We start from the raw sequence: 17,930 nt of genomic DNA, 5'->3' as shown, positions 1-17,930 counted from the left end.
CATAGTGAACAGAGAGGATTTGGTTGCTTTGACTTCTTATTTTATTTAACTGTAATTCTTTGTCAAGTTTCCACTGAGGGAAATTTCAACCTTTGGTTTATTTGATTTTCCACAGTTTGGGGGAGTGGCAGATCATTGCATGTTCAGAAAATTGTTATGGTTATCAGCAAAACAGGAAAATGATGTATTGAAGAATTCAAATGGCGGGTTATTGAAATCATTTTTTAACATTCATGGTTGTTCCTAAAGCTTTTATGTAGAACCAATGTTTTTATTTGGAATTGCTTGTGTTCTTTTCTATAAAAAACAACAAAAATGAAGGAAAAAAACAAAAACAAATAAAAAACAGTACTCAACACTTTGTGCAATAAAGCTATCTGGGATTTTCTTGTCAATTTATTCAAAGGTCTTCAGAATCAACTTGCATCATCTCTTTAATCCGTTTGGTATCCCACAGTAATATTGAAAAGGTCCTTGAACCATATTGACCACAGTAGGTTTATCACGCTCAAGAATTAGTAGACAAATAAAAGTATTCTTGTAATAGTTGTTTTTTCTTTCTTGTATAAGATGAATAAACTCTTGGTTTCTACAGGTACATTTTGTGTACCTAAATGAGTGTAGTGAGTGAACACTAGAGGGCAGCACACTGCAGGTTAACAGCACATGCTGTCAGATGTGTTTATTAAAATAAATGGGTAAATCAGACATAAGCATGTTTTTTTTTTTTGGTCCAAAAGCAAAGCAATACAACCTATTAATTGTTCAAAAATAATTCACTCAATGTTCACAAAGAAGGAATACACAACAACGCTGTCAGATGTGCAGTGGAGTCGCAAATATTTACATACATTTATATGTTTGTCATGTGGAATGTAAATAGGAATACATGTTAACATTTATTGTGTGTTTTGTTTAACTAAAAACCTCTGCTATGCTTGATTGAAACCCTGCTTTCTGCAGTGGCTCCATCCCTCCTTCTCTGTTCTTCACTTTCCATTCTTTTGTTTCTTCTGCTGGAACTTTCTGAAATGGGTCTGGATGGTTGCAGCAGCCTTCTCCACTTCAACCGGACTGAGTGGAGGTATAGCAGGTAACGTACACGTCCCATTGCAGGTACTGGAGTCTGAGGATGACAGGACACCATGGATAGTCATAGTTAGAGGCAGTAGCCACACATAACCCAACATTATCCCAAATTCATTTGAAAAAAAACAATTCTTAATACATAATATACAAATAATTGAAGTGCCATAAAACATAGTGACTGTACAAAATATATATGAATTCATTTGTTGTTCTTTTTTTTTTTGGCGCACGACTCATGTGACTTAGTTCTTCTGTTGTCCAATTCTTCTTCACAATGTAAATGGCAAAGTGCTCTAACTACTCCTGCAATTTTCAACCTATTTCAACCATTTTGGTCTCAAACTGTTCAGATAATTTCTGGCGTTTATGCTACGTTCCAGTTTTTTTTTTTTTTTTTACTTTTCAACTTTTTGAGTTATTGCCTGTGGAACTTTTTACTCCCATCCACTTACAGTAGAATTTTTAACCTTTTTGGAACTTTTAAAAGCCTTCATCCCCAGCCATTTTTGACTGATCAAACCATTCATTATTTACATGTTCAGCTACTACATTCTGGTTTACTGGTTTTAACACATACTACTGTATAAAACTGGACTTCTAACTGGTTTGACTGTTTTTTCCTTTCATACTGGGTTTTTGACACATACAACTGTGTAAACTAAACTTCTAACTGGTTTTACTGGTTAATGCTAGGTTATTGCCATGTTAATGGCTATTGCTAGGCTAATGCTCTAATGCTAAATGCTAGGGTAATGTAATGTTAGGCTAATGCTAATGCAGTGCAACGTGGGCCAGCACATGCATCCTCACTTGCATTTTTTTAGGAAATACAAAATATTCTAGTTGCATATGTTTACAACACACATTGGTTGGCACGAATCTCGACACTGTCTATATATTTAATATATTTTTTTCTTTCACCCCCTCCCTGGCAAGAATCTCAAACACCTCCATGATGGGGAGCCTTTACATTTGGGGCTGTTTTCTAATAAAGTTGATAAAAATACCTGAATTGCAAATTATCCATTTGAGCTGTGGTACTTACTCTTTCTATACAACGCCTATGCTTTCCTTCGAAAGCCTTCAAACTGCAAAAGAAATACACAGTCATGTTGGTACAGATACTTTCAAACTGATAAACAGTGAAGCCAGATACTGGTCAGCTACGACAATAATCAGCTTTACAATCTGATCTAGACCCCGGCTCTGACAATGTCCTCATAACTGAGAGAACACAAACAAACACCTAGCCTCGCATTGTCTGGTTGTTGTTTATTTCCCACTGAGGTGCACAATGTGTGAATGCTCTGTGTATATAGTGTGTATAATGACGTCAAGCCCAAATCCTCTTGATGAGGATTAGAGTTCACGCAGAGCAGCAGCAGAGATGTCAGTATCAAAGTGTTGGAGCAGCTTATTGTGCTGGCCTGGCTCTTTGGCTAGTCCCAAACATCCGCTCTGTGTCCTTGTGATTGACACCCACACATTCTTTTCACCCGTCATTGAGTTAAAGTGAGTTCAACATCAAGCCAAGCTGGGACGCAAAATATTTCGCTTATCATTGTCTCCACATTTTTGACCTCTCTGAAACTTCATTTAAGGTCCAAGTCTTCTGCTTTATTTTAAGTATTATCATAATGAATTTCTATAGGATCAAAAAAATAAAAACCACAAGAAATTAACTGTAAGACAAGCTTGACCAGTATTGTATGTTTTATTTGGGTTTTCTTGTGGTGATGCCAATCAATATATGGTTTATTGTAAATTATTTAGGCTAAGCGGCCAAAAGAACAGATGCATACAACTAAAAGTTGTTTATTTTTTATGTTTTGATTTACTGTGTTTAAAACATTATCAACTCTGGACCCAACTACATGACAAAATCCTTAAAATGATTGGTAACCAATCAGAATACAGGGCTAGCACATGTCTTAGAGATACTGCATATTATGTTTAAAGTTGACTACATTATTGAGAATATATGTGCAAATTTTGATGTGTCATAAAAAGTGACTAAAAACGCAACTATAGCTGAGTTTATTTTCATCATCCAGTGTGTGCATGATCAACTTACAATTACACGATCAAATTAGTGAAAGAGGAAACTAACCCATTAACAATGTCCCTAACATACATGTTTGATCGTGAGGGCAACTTTAACATTTCACAGATTGTTGATGTTCAGCCTGGTACTACAGCTTTATTCAATAATATTCCTATTTATCTTTAAACCCAGGGAAAGGCAAATCCAGTCCTTGAGGGTCATACATGTAAATCCTTCCTTTGGTTGTGCTGAGATGCTGTGATGAATAGACTTTCATCAGATTTGTTTTTTGTAGTGTGGGACATCTCAATCAATCAGTACACCCACCTTCCTCCAGTATAATAAGTGTCTGTCTCTGTCAGTACTGTTTAAACGCAAAGGAACCGACCGTTGACTTGATTCATGCAAATCACATCAGTAAAATTTGTGAGACACGACAAGCAAACATGTGAGCATGTGATCAGCTTATGAGCTCACTTGCTGAGTCAAGACTAACTGCTGATCTTTCCACACGACATTAGATAACAGAGAATCTCAAAAGCTGAGTGAAAATGTAACGTTCACCTCAGACAGGAGGAATGCAGAAAGTAATTATTGTGGTGAATCTTTGTGTTGTCTTAATGGAAAGGGAAAAATTGCCTGTAGTGTCTGCATCATCACATTGGAGTTTAACTAACCTCTTCTGCTTTGCTGCTCCTTCGACTGTGTGACACAGAGTGAACCTGCCACGGCAATGGCTGAGAAACCACGTAAGGCAAAGGATCCTGTGATCCTGCAAACCGCTCCCCTATCTGAAAGTAAAAGGATGTAGTTATGAAGGGTAAGAATCTGTCCAAGAAATAATGTTATAAAGGTCATTTTCATCAGACGAATTAAAGCTCCTTTTTTATATGAGTTTATATTGTGGTTCCATCATTTGGACCTATCCAAACATATGGCCCACTTTCTAGATTGAAGACCATGCAAGACCGGGTCGTTACAAACCCAAAATCCCTGAGCAGTGAAGAATCATCAGAGGTATTGGTAAACTTTGCACAATGCCAGTGACACCGTGCATGTTTTTAGCTATGGTTTGCAGCCTCTAAGAACCACCGACCTGTTGAGGCTGTGGTTTGCAAAAATGAGTGAAAGAAAATGATTAAATATTTGTAAAGGAAGATACTTTTTAATGTTGTTGGTTTCATTGTTAACAGCATGATTTTTTAAATTAAAGTATCATTCTCCATTCTCTTTTCATTTATTTCATTTATTTGTTTTTTTTTTTTTTACAATTTCTTCTATCGATTTTCAATTGATGTATTATACAATTTTACTGAATTATTCTTTAAAAATATTCTATTATAAGAAATTTGACCATTTGTAATTAAAACAGTATTTCACTGCTTTTTAGTTGGTGAATGTCTTGTGATTATGGCTTTTACATTATTTCTGGGACCCCAACCCAACAGACTCACAAATCGAATAGATGGTTTAGTAGTAGGTTTTAAATTCTACACTTACAAAGCATTAATCAAAAATAAATATAGTGGATAAAATTGACTTGTTTTGTAATCATTAATCCAACATTTTAACATTTTAGAATAAATAGAGTTTTCTGCCCTCCATCAAAGTTATCATTATCTTGTCTGAGCCTTCAAAGCAAGTCCACCAGACACACCTTTATGATTGAGAAGTCTTAGACATGCAGACATCTTACCGATTCTATGACTTTGACCATCACGTACATGGCGGTAAGCATGGTGATCAACATCTTGATTGCTGATCCTCTGTGTCCCTATTACTCCTCAATATCCTTCTAGGAGGTTTGTTGTTTTCTTCAGTCTTGCTGAAGAAAAGTAAATCCACAAATGGTCCAAACTGTTTGGTATGCAGTGCAGCAAATGCTGCTCAAGGGATGTAGCATAAAATGAAGTGTTGAATCACAGAGATCTCTCAGGCATGAGCAAACCCTTTCACTTCATTCTCATCGGGGCCCTGACACATGAAAGTCAGAATGCTGAAAGAGCTTTGCAGGACAGAAATAGAGAGCAGTAATCTTTTCTTCTACACAACACTTATCCCTCAGGTGGAGTCATGGTAGGTGAACTTTAATTCCGAAAACAAAAGATAAAAGAAAATTAAGCCTGAGTTTTTACTTGTCAAATTTCAACTCATTGTTCATTTCTTAAACAGAAGGTTGTACATTACACAGATTTTTTTGATCACTAACAGACTGCCTTTCTAATACAAGCATTACAGGGAAGAAAGTTTCCTGTGAATGAACATGTTTTTCTTGATACAAAGGTGAAGGCCTTTGATCCAGTCTTCCAGAATAACCTGTTGATTTAACTGAAAAATGCAGACACTGATGAAGTCAGAACTAGAGTAAACAACATCAAGTCAAAGGTACTGTACAGATCCATTGGACAGAGAATGAGCCTCTCAAAATATGAAACAATTAGACCAAAATCCAATAAGCAATCAGAGTAAACTTCAGATCAAAAGGAATGGAGGGTCTTAATAGAAGACGCTATGGAAACTATTGAGAGTGAGGAGTCACGTGGTGAGTTGGGTTGTTTTGGGGGGGGGTCTGAGCCCGTCAGCCATGATGGTGGAAGACGCCCCCAGAATTTCACGCATTCGCCAGAGCTTTACTTTTTGCGCATTTACGTAGAGGAATCCGACAAGGAAAAAGAAGAAAAGCAATGCAAAAAGAGAAGGCGAAAGAAAAGGGACCTTACAGGGACAAACTGATACCAAGCGCAAAAAAGAGGTATTTGGAGAAGCTAGTGGACATTCGCAACATCGACCCGTACAAGCTATCTGCAGCGAAATGGCACAGAAACCTGGACCTTTTACCTCCGTGCACATACATGGACATCGTAAATTACCTAGTTTTTGGTGTACGTTACTACACAATGCAGGAGTTCAAAAGCCACAAGTCTCTGGAAAGTTACGAGACTTTCGCTGCTGCTGGCTGGGTCCAGGACTTGGTCATCTACAAGCCTCCAGCTGGTGAAAACAGCGTGTTGTACTGGCAAAAGTAAGTTTCTTCACATATGTGTTTAGTGTGTCAGAGACAAAGGCAACTACAAGCGTCCACAATCACATAAGGTAACCTACACATCCTAGCTTTAGAGTACAACTACATAAAGACATGTTAAGAGAACCTTCCAGAGTGAAAATGCAGAGAACACACACTCATCCAAGGGGGTGTGCAATCGAAAGTAAGGTCATTTCTTCTAATTGCAGCCAACCAGCAATCCGACGTCTCCTCGTCAGGTCAGACACTTGCTCTCCTAGATGCTGTGTCCATTTCGGTAACCTAAAAAACTGTATCCCCGTTGTTCCTCCGTCTTCCATGGCTATCGTGGGAGGTATTGAGCAGTTCTTAACGCAGCAGTGACTTCCAGCATGGTCAAACAGTGCGGAATAGCAAGTACCCTCGTTTAAAGTACCGCGTTAAAAACACATGTAAACAATCTGTTTTGCCGCGGGGACTTATGCCAACATGGCGGCGGGGAGGGATCGGGGGAGGGGCTCTAGGCAGGTGACGACAACTCCTCATTCTCAATATCAGTTCTTGAAAGTTTATCTCTGTGATTCTACTTGTGAAGACTTCCAAAAACTTGCCAACCACTTTGCCAAAGAGAGATAACTTCTGATGTGTATCAATAAAACAAGAGACCATGCACTCAGCAGAGTGTATCTACACAGATTAGGTGGAGGATTCACCTCTGTGGTCTTCAAACCCACGATATAAACACAGCACTGGGGCAACATATGATAGAGGGGATAGCTTTTCACAGATGCTGAATAACCTGGTTAAAGAAAGCTACCTGGAATATCTATTTGCTTTGACAAATTTATACAAAGAAAGATCCAGGATGCAGTAAAAGTTCACCTCTCCCAGTCCACAAGCATGAAAAAATTATAGTAACAAAAGGCTTAGAGAGATAGAGGGGAATACTGCAGCAACAGCAGCCAAACCACTGGAGGTACAACTGGAGAACTGATTAATGCACAACAGCTGCTGAGGAGACTGTGTGACATTTTGGAGAGCGATGTAGGAGAATAGAAACGCTTGCCTAAATGTTTATTGGAGTGTCTTGTAACAATGCAAATACATCTTGCCCAATAATCTTCTCAAACTGTGAATATCCTCCAGCTTCTTGACTCCCTTTCAGTTCAGCTTTACAATTGTTTCTACAATCAAGTGCACAGCTGTGACCAGCAATGGCCTTTATGCAAAGCCCCCTGTAGCAGAAAAGCAGAGCATCAGTTCTTATGGCCTCCATCGGTTTGGAGCCTTATGTTTCATGTTCTCTGTTCTCTGACAAATACTCTGAAAAGACAAACAGGACAATGAGACCCAGTAGTGAAAGTCTCCATCGACAACAATTATACAGTGATTACCATTATGAGTTTTGCTTCATATCGCCCAGCCCTAGTAGGAATGTTCACAGCATTTTAATGTTAATAAAGGTCGGTCTACCAGATTCTAATCACATAATTGTATTTAGTAAGTGGTTGACAAGTGGCTATTTTAGACTTCTTGTCAACCTGTCTTAAAATATAAGGGATACTGGAGCTTGGTTGGGGTGGTGGGACGGCTAGTAAAAATTTCCCTTATTTTCAAATCCAAAACTTGACAGGTATGCACAGTGATCTCAGCTCAGCGCAGAGTGACAACAATCACTCTGCATCCAAACTGTAAAATGACTTGAGTATGTTCTCTTCACCTTAAATAAGCTTCCCTTAGGTTTACACGCAATATATCCTGTGTTATCAGTCTCCCTCTGACACCAGTATGGTGGCAGACCCTGCGCAGTCACGGAGATCCGCGAGGATCCGTTCCTCCTCAGTGTGTTTGTGACTTCAAACTGTTGCTTCTCGACATCCGTCTGCCTTTTTCCTCTTGCTTTGTTATGTAACTGTTGTGCCTAATGCTGCGATCGGGACTTCTGCTGGAACTATTAATGGTACGTGAACGCGCCTGACTTAAGTCGAGCAGCTAATAGTAACGCCCAAAACAGCCCATGGAGCACACGTGTTTGTAGAAAGATCTCTGAATGGCTGACATCCAGCGTCATGCTGCTGGATTTTCAAACTTCATTTACAGGGCCAGGAGAAGGAGAAGAGATTAACTGTCCACTCAGAACACTTTGGTATACAAAATGTTTAAAGATGATTATGGAGTTTTTGACCAAATGATGCCAAAAAAAACAAACGTACATACTGCAGCTTTAAGATCACGTTTGTTTCATTCATAGGTATAAGTTCAGAAGATTCAATGAGCAGTTGGCTGAACACTTTCAGTAGGGTGTCAAATATCTCTATGGAGTGGAGAAATATCATACAGGATATCACTTTAAAGTCTGAAATTCAATGATTGCCAGCATGCGTTACAAAAAATTATGCTTCTTTTACTTTGTATTTTAGTATTCAAGCTTCAGTGAGAACAAAAAAAATCTTTAAACTGTTTGAGTTAGTGAAAACATACAAAACTGATCCACCCATGACTCGTCCAATTAGGTTTGCATTATTTAGTAAGTTTATTTGTTTCAATAGGTATTATAATATTGTGTATTATATATATTGCCAAATAAATTTGCTGATGTGAATATATTTTGAACTCATTCTGGTATCAATATTTCCTATTTAAGTTAGTATAGTAACAATAATAATCATCATCATAAAATCATGTACTAATTGTGTCACACCAGCAAAGTTAATTTGTCTTTTCTCCCTCGCAGACAGTGACAAATGTATTCCTAAACCCAGTCATTTCTGAGATAGTTTTTATTTTTTTTAAATTATATTTTGGAAACACTTAAACAGCTATGAAATGCCTAATGATAGGGTTTGTTTAGGCACACTGGGGCCCCCTACTGTGTGAGATACTAAGCTTTTGCCTGTTTGTTGACAAGCAGACCCTCTCATGCATATATTTATGAAATATCAGTCACTGAAGTGTGTTGAGTTTTGTTTTACCTATCCCAAACAAAAAAAACAAATCATTATTCTGCAGCTAACTTAGAATGCTGCATTCACTTGTAATATTAATATTCAGCCAAAGAAGATGACACTGAGGCTCTGCAGAGAAAATAATATCTGTTGCTCAATCGCTCTGTAGTTTGTTGGTGAAGGGTACTTAGCGGAATTAATCATCCCCAGTGAACCACACACAAACCATCCAATTTCCTCTCATGGTGTCTGTGAATATCTCAACCCATATAAAGTGTTGTTACCTGAACGAGTGAAAACATTGTTTCGTTGTGCAGTAAAGTGACAAGGTTTGGCCGCAAGTGTGATTTTAACCTGAGCTTTTGTAAGCAATGCTGTCTCACCTTCTCAATACTCAAACGTCGCTTACTTTGACACCTAAAATTGGTTTAAAATGGCCTCAAGTCTGTTTTTCTAGATCACCTTGTGATAACCTTATCTCAGAAAAAAAAAATCCAAAGTTTTTCCATTTTTATGCCTTACTATATAGCCTTACCTCTGATTGTGGTGTTTTGTAACTTCTTCTCATTTTTCATGCCTTACTGCATTTTTTGTGCAAAAGAAATGATTATAGTTCAGTAGGTAAAGTACATGCTTTGCAAGTGTAAGGTCTGGGTTCAATCCATGGCATCACTGTAAAAAAATATATGATGCAAATTCAGTTTGTAGGGCTTGTTAAGACCTTTCCTCTGATTTGTGGTGTTAGTCACTTCTTTCTCATTTTCCACTTTTTTCTCATGATTCATGCCTTACTGTATTTTTGCCACAATTAAAGTGTGCTCATCATATTTGCACTAGTTTATAGGGCCTTGTGATAGCCTAATCTCAGAAAAAAAAACTAAAGTTTTTTCCTTTTTTATGCCTTAATATAGCCTTACCTCTGATATGGGGTATTTCTCACTTTTCTCATTTCTCATGCCTTACTGCATTTTTGCCCCAGTTTAAGTGGTGCTCATCATATTTGTACTAGTTTATAGGGTCTTGTGATAGTCTTAACTCAGAAAAAAAAATTCTAAATTTTTTCCATTTTTATGCCTTACTATAGCCTTACCTCTGATATGGGGTGTTTGTCACTTTTTTTCCTCATTTTTCATGCCTTACTGCATTTTTGCCACAGTTTAGGTGTGCTCATCATATTTGCACTAGTTTATAGGGTCTTGTAATAGCCTAATCTCAGAAAAAAAAAATCCAACGTTTTTCCATTTTTATGCCTTACTTCTGATTTGTGGTGTTTGTCACTTCTTTCTCATTTTCCACTTTTTTTCTCATTATTCATGCCTTACTGTATTTTTGCCACAGTTAAAGTGTGCTCATCATATTTGCACTAGTTTATAGGGTCTTGTGATAGCCAAATCTCAGAAAAAAAAAAAAATCCAAAGTTTTTCCATTTTTATGCCATACTATATAGCCTTACCTCTGATTTGTGGTGTTTGTCACTTCTTTCTCATTTTCCACTTTTTTCTCATTATTCATTCCTTACTGCATTTTTGCCCCAGTTTAAGTGTGCTCATCATATTTGTACTAGTTTATAGGGTCTTGTGATAGCCTAATCTCAGAAAAAAAAATCCAAAATTTTTCCATTTTTATGCCTTACTATAGCCTTACCTCTGATTTGTGGTGTTTGTCACTTCTTTCTCATTTTCCACTTTTTTCTCATTATTCATTCCTTACTGTATTTTTGCCACAATTAAAGTGTGCTCATCATATTTGCACTAGTTTATAGGGTCTTGTGATAGCCTAATCTCAGAAAAAAAAACTAAAGTTTTCCATTTTATGCCTTAATATTAGCCTTACCTCTGATATGGGGTATTTCTCACTTTTTCTCATTTCCTCATGCCTTACTGCATTTTGCCCCAGTTTAAGTGTGCACAACATATTTGTACTAGTTTTAAGGGTCTTGTGATAGCCTTAACTAAAAAAAAAAAAAATCCAAAGTTTTTCCATTTTTATGCCTTACTATAGCCTTACCTCTGATTTTGGGTGTTTGTCGCTTTTTTTCATTTTTCATGTCTTTCTGCATTTTTGCCACAGTTTAGGTGTGCTCATCATATTTGCACTAGTTATAGGGTCTTGTAATAGCCTAATCTCAGAAAAAAAAAATCCAAGTTTTTCCATTTTTATGCCTTACTTCTGATTTGTGGTGGTTTGTCACTTCTTTCTCATTTTCCACTTTTTTTCTCATTATTCATGCCTTACTGTATTTTTGCCACAGTTTAAAGTGTGCTCATCATATTTGCAACTAGTTTATAGGTTCTTGTGATAGCCAATCTCAGAAGAAAAAAAAAATCCAAAGTTTTTCCATTTTTATGCCATACTATATAGCCTTACCTCTGATTTGTGGTGTTTGTCACTTCTTTCTCATTTTCACTTTTTTCTCATTATTCATTCCTTACTGCATTTTTGCCCCAGTTTAAGTGTGGCTCATCATATTTGTACTAGTTTATAGGGTCTTGTGATAGCCCTACTCTCAGAAAAAAAAATCCAAATTTTTCCATTTTATGCCTTACTATAGCCTTACCTCTGATTTGTGGTGTTTGTCACTTCTTTCTCATTTTCCACTTTTTTCTCATTATTCATTCCTACTGTATTTTTGCCACAATTTAAAGGTGCTCATCATATTTGCACTAGTTTATAGGGTCTTGTGATAGCCTAATCTCAGAAAAAAAAAACTAAAGTTTTTCCATTTTTATGCCTTAATATAGCCTTACCTCTGATATGGGGTATTTCTCACTTTTTCTCATTTCTCATGCCTTACTGCATTTTTGCCCCAGTTTAAGTGTGCTCATCATATTTGTACTAGTTTATAGGGTCTTGTGATAGTCTTAACTCAGAAAAAAAAAAATCCAAAGTTTTTCCATTTTTATGCCTTACTATAGCCTTACCTCTGATATGGGGTGTTTGTCACTTTTTTTCCTCATTTTTCATGCCTTACTGCATTTTTGCCACAGTTTAGGTGTGCTCATCATATTTGCACTAGTTTATAGGGTCTTGTAATAGCCTAATCTCAGAAAAAAAAAATCCAACGTTTTTCCATTTTTATGCCTTACTTCTGATTTTGGTGTGTGTTTGTCACTTCTTTCTCATTTTCCACTTTTTTTCTCATTATTCATGCCTTACTGTATTTTTGCCACAGTTAAAGTGTGCTCATCATATTTGCACTAGTTTATAGGGTCTTGTGATAGCCAAATCTCAGAAAAAAAAAAAATCCAAAGTTTTTCCATTTTAATGCCTTACCTCTGATATGGGGTGTTTGTCACTTTTTTCTCATTTTTCATGCCTTGCTTCATTTTTGCCACAGTTAAAGTGTGCTCATCATATTTGCACGAGTTTATAGGGTCTTGTGATAGCCTTATCTCAGAAAAAAAAAAATCTAAAATTTTTCCATTTTTATGCCTTACTATAGCTTTCCCTCTGATTTGGGGTGTTTGTCACTTTTTTCTCATTTCTCATGCCTTACTACCTTTTTGCCGCAGTTAAAGTGTGCTCATCATATTTGCACTAGTTTATAGGGTCTTGTGATAGCCTAATCTCAGGAGAAAAAAAAATCCAAAAATGTTTCCATTTTTATGCCTTACATTATAGCCTTACCTCTGACTTGGGGTGTTTGTCACTTTTTTCTCATTTTTCATGCCTTACTGCATTTTTGTGCAAAAGAAACGATATAGCTCAGTAGTAAAGTGCATGCTTTGCAAGTGTAAGGTCTAGAGTTTAATCCATGGCGTCACTGTAAATAAACATATAATGCAAATTCAGTTTGTAGGGCTTGTAAAGACCTTTCTTCTGATTTGTGGTGTTAGTCACTTTTTTCTCATTTTCCACTTTTTTGCATTATTCATGCCTTACTGCATTTTTAACCCAGTTTAAGTGTGCTCATCATATTTGCACTAGTTTATAGGGTCTTGTGATAGCCTAATCTCAGAAATAAAAATCCAAAGTTTTTCCATTTTTATGCCTTACTATAGCCTTACCTCTGAAATTGGGTGTTTGTCACTTTTTTCTCATTTTTCATGCCTTGCTTCATTTTTGCCACAGTTAAAGTGTGCTCATCATATTTGCACTAGTTTATAGGGTCTTGTGATAGCCTAATCTCACAAAAAAAAATCCAAAATTTTTTCATTTTTATGCCTTACTATAGCCTTACCTCTGAAATTGGGTGTTTGTCACTTTTTTCTAATTTTTCATGCCTTGCTTCATTTTTGCCACAGTTAAAGTGTGCTCATCATATTTGCACTAGTTTATAGGGTCTTGTGATAGCCTAATCTCACAAAAAAAAAATCCAAAATCTTTCCATTTTTATGCCTTACCATAGCCTTACCTCTGATTTGTGGTGTTTGTCACTTCTTTCTCATTTTCCACTTTTTTCTCAATATTCATGCCATATTGCATTTTTGCCCCAGTTTAAGTGTGCTCATCATATTTGTACTAGTTTATAGGGTCTTGTGATAGCTTAATCTCAGAAAAAAAAAATCCAAAGTTTTTCCATTTTTATGCCTTACTATAAGCTTTCCCTCTGATTTGGGGTGTTTGTCACTTTTTCTCATTTCTCATGCTTTACTGCATTTTTGCCACAGTTTAGGTGTGCTCATCATATTTGTACTAGTTTATAGGGTCTTGTGATAGCTTAATCTCAGAAAAAAAAATCCAAAGTTTATCCATTTTTATGCCTTACTATAGCCTTACCTCTGAAATTGGGTGTTTGTCACTTTTTTCTAATTTTTCATGCCTTGCTTCATTTTTGCCACAGTTAAAGTGTGCTCATCATATTTGCACTAGTTTATAGGGTCTTGTGATAGCCTAATCTCACAAAAAAAAATCCAAAATCTTTCCATTTTTATGCCTTACCATAGCCTTACCTCTGATTTGTGGTGTTGTCACTTCTTTCTCATTTTCCACTTTTTTCTCAATATTCATGCCATATTGCATTTTTTGCCCCAGTTTAAGTGTGCTCATCATATTTGTACTAGTTTATTAGGGTCTTGTGATAGCTTAATCTCAGAAAAAAAATCCAAAGTTTTTCCATTTTTATGCCTTACTATAGCTTTCCCTCTGATTGGGGTGTTGTTGTCACTTTTTTCTCATTTCTCATGCTTTACTGCATTTTTGCCACAGTTGAGGTGTGCTCATCATATTTGTACTAGTTTATAGGGTCTTGTGATAGCCTTTAATCTCAGAAAAAAAATCCAAAGTTTATCCATTTTTATGCCTTACTATAGCCTTACCTCTGAAATTGGGTGTTGTCACTTTTTTCTAATTTTTCATGCCTTGCTTCATTTTTGCCACAGTTAAAGTGTGCTCATCATATTTGCACTAGTTTATAGGGTCTTGTGATAGCCTAATCTCACAAAAAAAAAATCCAAAATCTTTCCATTTTTATGCCTTACCATAGCCTTACCTCTGATTTGTGGTGTTTGTCACTTCTTTCTCATTTTCCACTTTTTTCTCAATATTCATGCCATATTGCATTTTTGCCCCAGTTTAAGTGTGCTCATCATATTTGTACTAGTTTATAGGGTCTTGTGATAGCTTAATCTCAGAAAAAAAAAAATCCAAAGTTTTTCCATTTTTATGCCTTACTTATAGCCTTACCTTTGATTTGGGGCGTTTATCACTTTTTTCTCATTTTTCATGCCTTACTGCATTTTTGTGTGAAAGAAATGATATAGCTCAGTAGTAAAGTACATGCTTTGCAAGTGTAAGGTCTAGGGTTCAATCCATAGCATCACTGTAAAATAACATATGATGCAAATTCAGTTTGTAGGGCTTTTTAAGACCTTTCTTCTGATTTTAGTGTTAGTCACGTTTTTCTCGTTTTCCACTTTTTTTGCATTATTCATGCCTTACTGCATTTTTGCCCCAGTTTAAGTGTGCTCATCATATTTACACTAGTTTATAGTGTCTTGTGATAGCCGAATCGCAGAAAAAAAATCTAAAGTTTTTTCATTTTTATGCCTTACTATAGCCTTACCTCTGATATGGGGTATTTCTCACTTTTTCTCATTTCTCATGCCTTACTGCATTTTTGCCCCAGTTGAAGTGTGCTCATTATATTTGCACTAGTTTATAGGGTCTTGTGATAGCCTAATCTCAAAAAAAAAAATTCTAAATTTTTCTATTTTTATGCCTTACCATAGTCTTACCTTTGATTTGCAGTGTTTATCACTTTTTTCTCATTTTTCATGCCTTACTGCATTTTTGCCCCAGTTTAAGTGTGCTCATCATTCTTGTACTAGTTTATAGGGTCTTGTGATAGTCTTATCTCAGGAAAAAAATGTCTAAATTTTTTCAATTTTTATGCCTTACTATAGCCTTACCTCTGATTTGGGGCGTTTATCACTTTTTTCTCATTTTTCATGCCTTACTGCATTTTTGTGCACAAGAAATGATATAGCTCCGTAGTAAAGTGCATGCTTTGCAAGTGTAAGGTCTAGGGTTCAATCCATGGCATTTCCATGAAATAAAATTCTGATGCAAAATCTGTTTGTAGGCCTTGCTAAGGGTGTTTGTCACTTTCTTCATTTTTTAAAGCCTTACTGCATTTTTAACCCAGTTAAAGTGTGCTCATCATAATTGTACTAGTTTATAGGGTCTTGTGATAGCCTAATCTCACAAAAAAATCCAAAATTTTTCATTTTTATGCCTTACCATAGCCTTACCTCTGTTTGTGGTGTTTGTCCACTTCTTTCTCATTTTCCACTTTTTTCTCAATACTCATGCCTTACTGCATTTTTGCCCCAGTTTAAGTGTGCTCATCATATTTGTACTAGTTTATAGGGTCTTGTTGATAGCTTAATCTCAGAAAAAAAAAATCCAAAGTTTTTCCATTTTAATGCCTTACCTCTGATATGGGGTGTTTGTCACTTTTTTCCTCATTTTTCATGCCTTGCTTCATTTTTGCCACAGTTAAAGTGTGCTCATCATATTTGCACTAGTTTATAGGGTCTTGTGATAGCCTAATCTCAGGAGGAAAAAAAATCCAAAAATGTTTCCATTTTTATGCCTTACTATAGCCTTACCTTTGATTTGGGGTGTTTATCACTTTTTTTCTCATTTTTCATGCCTTACTTGCATTTTTGTGCAAAAGAAACGATTATAGCTCAGTAGTAAAGTGCATGCTTTGCAAGTGTAAGGTCTAGGGTTCAATCCATGGTGTCACTGTAAATAAACATATAATGCAAATTCAGCTTGTAGGGCTTGTAAAGACCTTTCTTCTGATTTGTGGTGTTTTTTGTTCACTTTTTTCTCATTTTCCACTTTTTTGCATTATTCATGCCTTACTGCATTTTTAACCCAGTTTAAGTGTGCTCATCATATTTGCACTAGTTTATAGGGTCTTGTGATAGCCTAATCTCAGAAATAAAAATCCAAAGTTTTTCCATTTTTATGCCTTACTATAGCCTTACCTCTGAAATTGGGTGTTTGTCACTTTTTTCTAATTTTTCATGCCTTGCTTCATTTTTGCCACAGTTAAAGTGTGCTCATCATATTTGCACTAGTTTATAGGGTCTTGTGATAGCCTAATCTCACAAAAAAAAAATCCAAAATCTTTCCATTTTTATGCCTTACCATAGCCTTACCTCTGATTTGTGGTGTTTGTCACTTCTTTCTCATTTTCCACTTTTTTCTCAATATTCATGCCATATTGCATTTTTGCCCCAGTTTAAGTGTGCTCATCATATTTGTACTAGTTTATAGGGTCTTGTGATAGCTTAATCTCAGAAAAAAAAAATCCAAAGTTTTTCCATTTTTATGCCTTACTATAGCTTTCCCTCTGATTTGGGGTGTTTGTCACTTTTTTCTCATTTCTCATGCCTTACTGCATTTTTGCCACAGTTTAGGTGTGCTCATCATATTTGTACTAGTTTATAGGGTCTTGTGATAGCTTAATCTCAGAAAAAAAAATCCAAAGTTTATCCATTTTTATGCCTTACTATAGCCTTACCTCTGATTTGTGGTGTTTGTCACTTATTTCTCATTTTCCACTTTTTTCTCATTTCTCATGCCTTACTGCATTTTTAACCCAGTTTAAGTGTGCTCATCATATTTGCCCTTGTTTATAGGGTCTTGTGATAGTCTTATCTCAGAAAAAAAAATCTAAAGTTTTTCCATTTTATGCCTTACTATAGCCTTACCTCTGATAAGGGGTGTTTGTCACTTTTTTCTCATTTCTCATGCCTTACTGCATTTTTGCCACAGTTTAGGTGTGCTCATCATATTTGTACTAGTTTATAGGGTCTTGTGATAGCTTAATCTCAGAAAAAAAAAATCCAAAGTTTATCCATTTTTATGCCTTACTATAGCCTTACCTCTGATAAGGGGTGTTTGTCACTTTTTTCTCATTTCTCATGCCTTACTACCTTTTTGCCACAGTTAAAGTGTGCTCATCATATTTGCACTAGTTTATAGGGTCTTGTGATAGCCTAATCTCAGGAGGAAAAAAAATCCAAAAATGTTTCCATTTTTATGCCTTACTATAGCCTTACCTTTGATTTGGGGTGTTTATCACTTTTTTTCTCATTTTTCATGCCTTACTGCATTTTTGTGCAAAAGAAACGATATAGCTCAGTAGTAAAGTGCATGCTTTGCAAGTGTAAGGTCTAGGGTTCAATCCATGGTGTCACTGTAAATAAACATATAATGCAAATTCAGCTTGTAGGGCTTGCAAAGACCTTTCTTCTGATTTGTGGTGTTTGTCACTTCTTTCTCATTTTCCACTTTTTTCTCATTTCTCATGCCTGACTGCATTTTTGCCACAGTTAAAGTGTGCTCATCATATTTGCACTAGTTTATAGGGTCTTGTGATAGCCTTATCTCA

The 17,930-nt window shown here is 36.1% G+C and overlaps 1 long non-coding RNA gene across 1 annotated transcript; it reads right to left on the bottom strand.

Moving 5' to 3' along the window:
• Nucleotides 1-833: 833 nt before the first annotated feature.
• On the bottom strand, nt 834-5,144 carry LOC114474723 (uncharacterized). Its single transcript, XR_003675389.1, has 4 exons — nt 4,830-5,144; nt 3,811-3,924; nt 2,135-2,177; nt 834-1,126 (listed from the first exon to the last, which is right to left on the bottom strand). It is a non-coding gene; the product is annotated as an uncharacterized LOC114474723 (long non-coding RNA).
• Nucleotides 5,145-17,930: the final 12,786 nt, after the last annotated feature.

Source organism: Gouania willdenowi, chromosome 13 (assembly GCF_900634775.1).
Source record: "Gouania willdenowi chromosome 13, fGouWil2.1, whole genome shotgun sequence".
Classification (NCBI taxonomy): Eukaryota; Metazoa; Chordata; class Actinopteri; order Blenniiformes; family Gobiesocidae; genus Gouania; species Gouania willdenowi.
The sequence above is the reverse complement of the archived record's forward strand: the minus strand, read 5'-3'. Positions and strand labels throughout refer to the sequence as shown.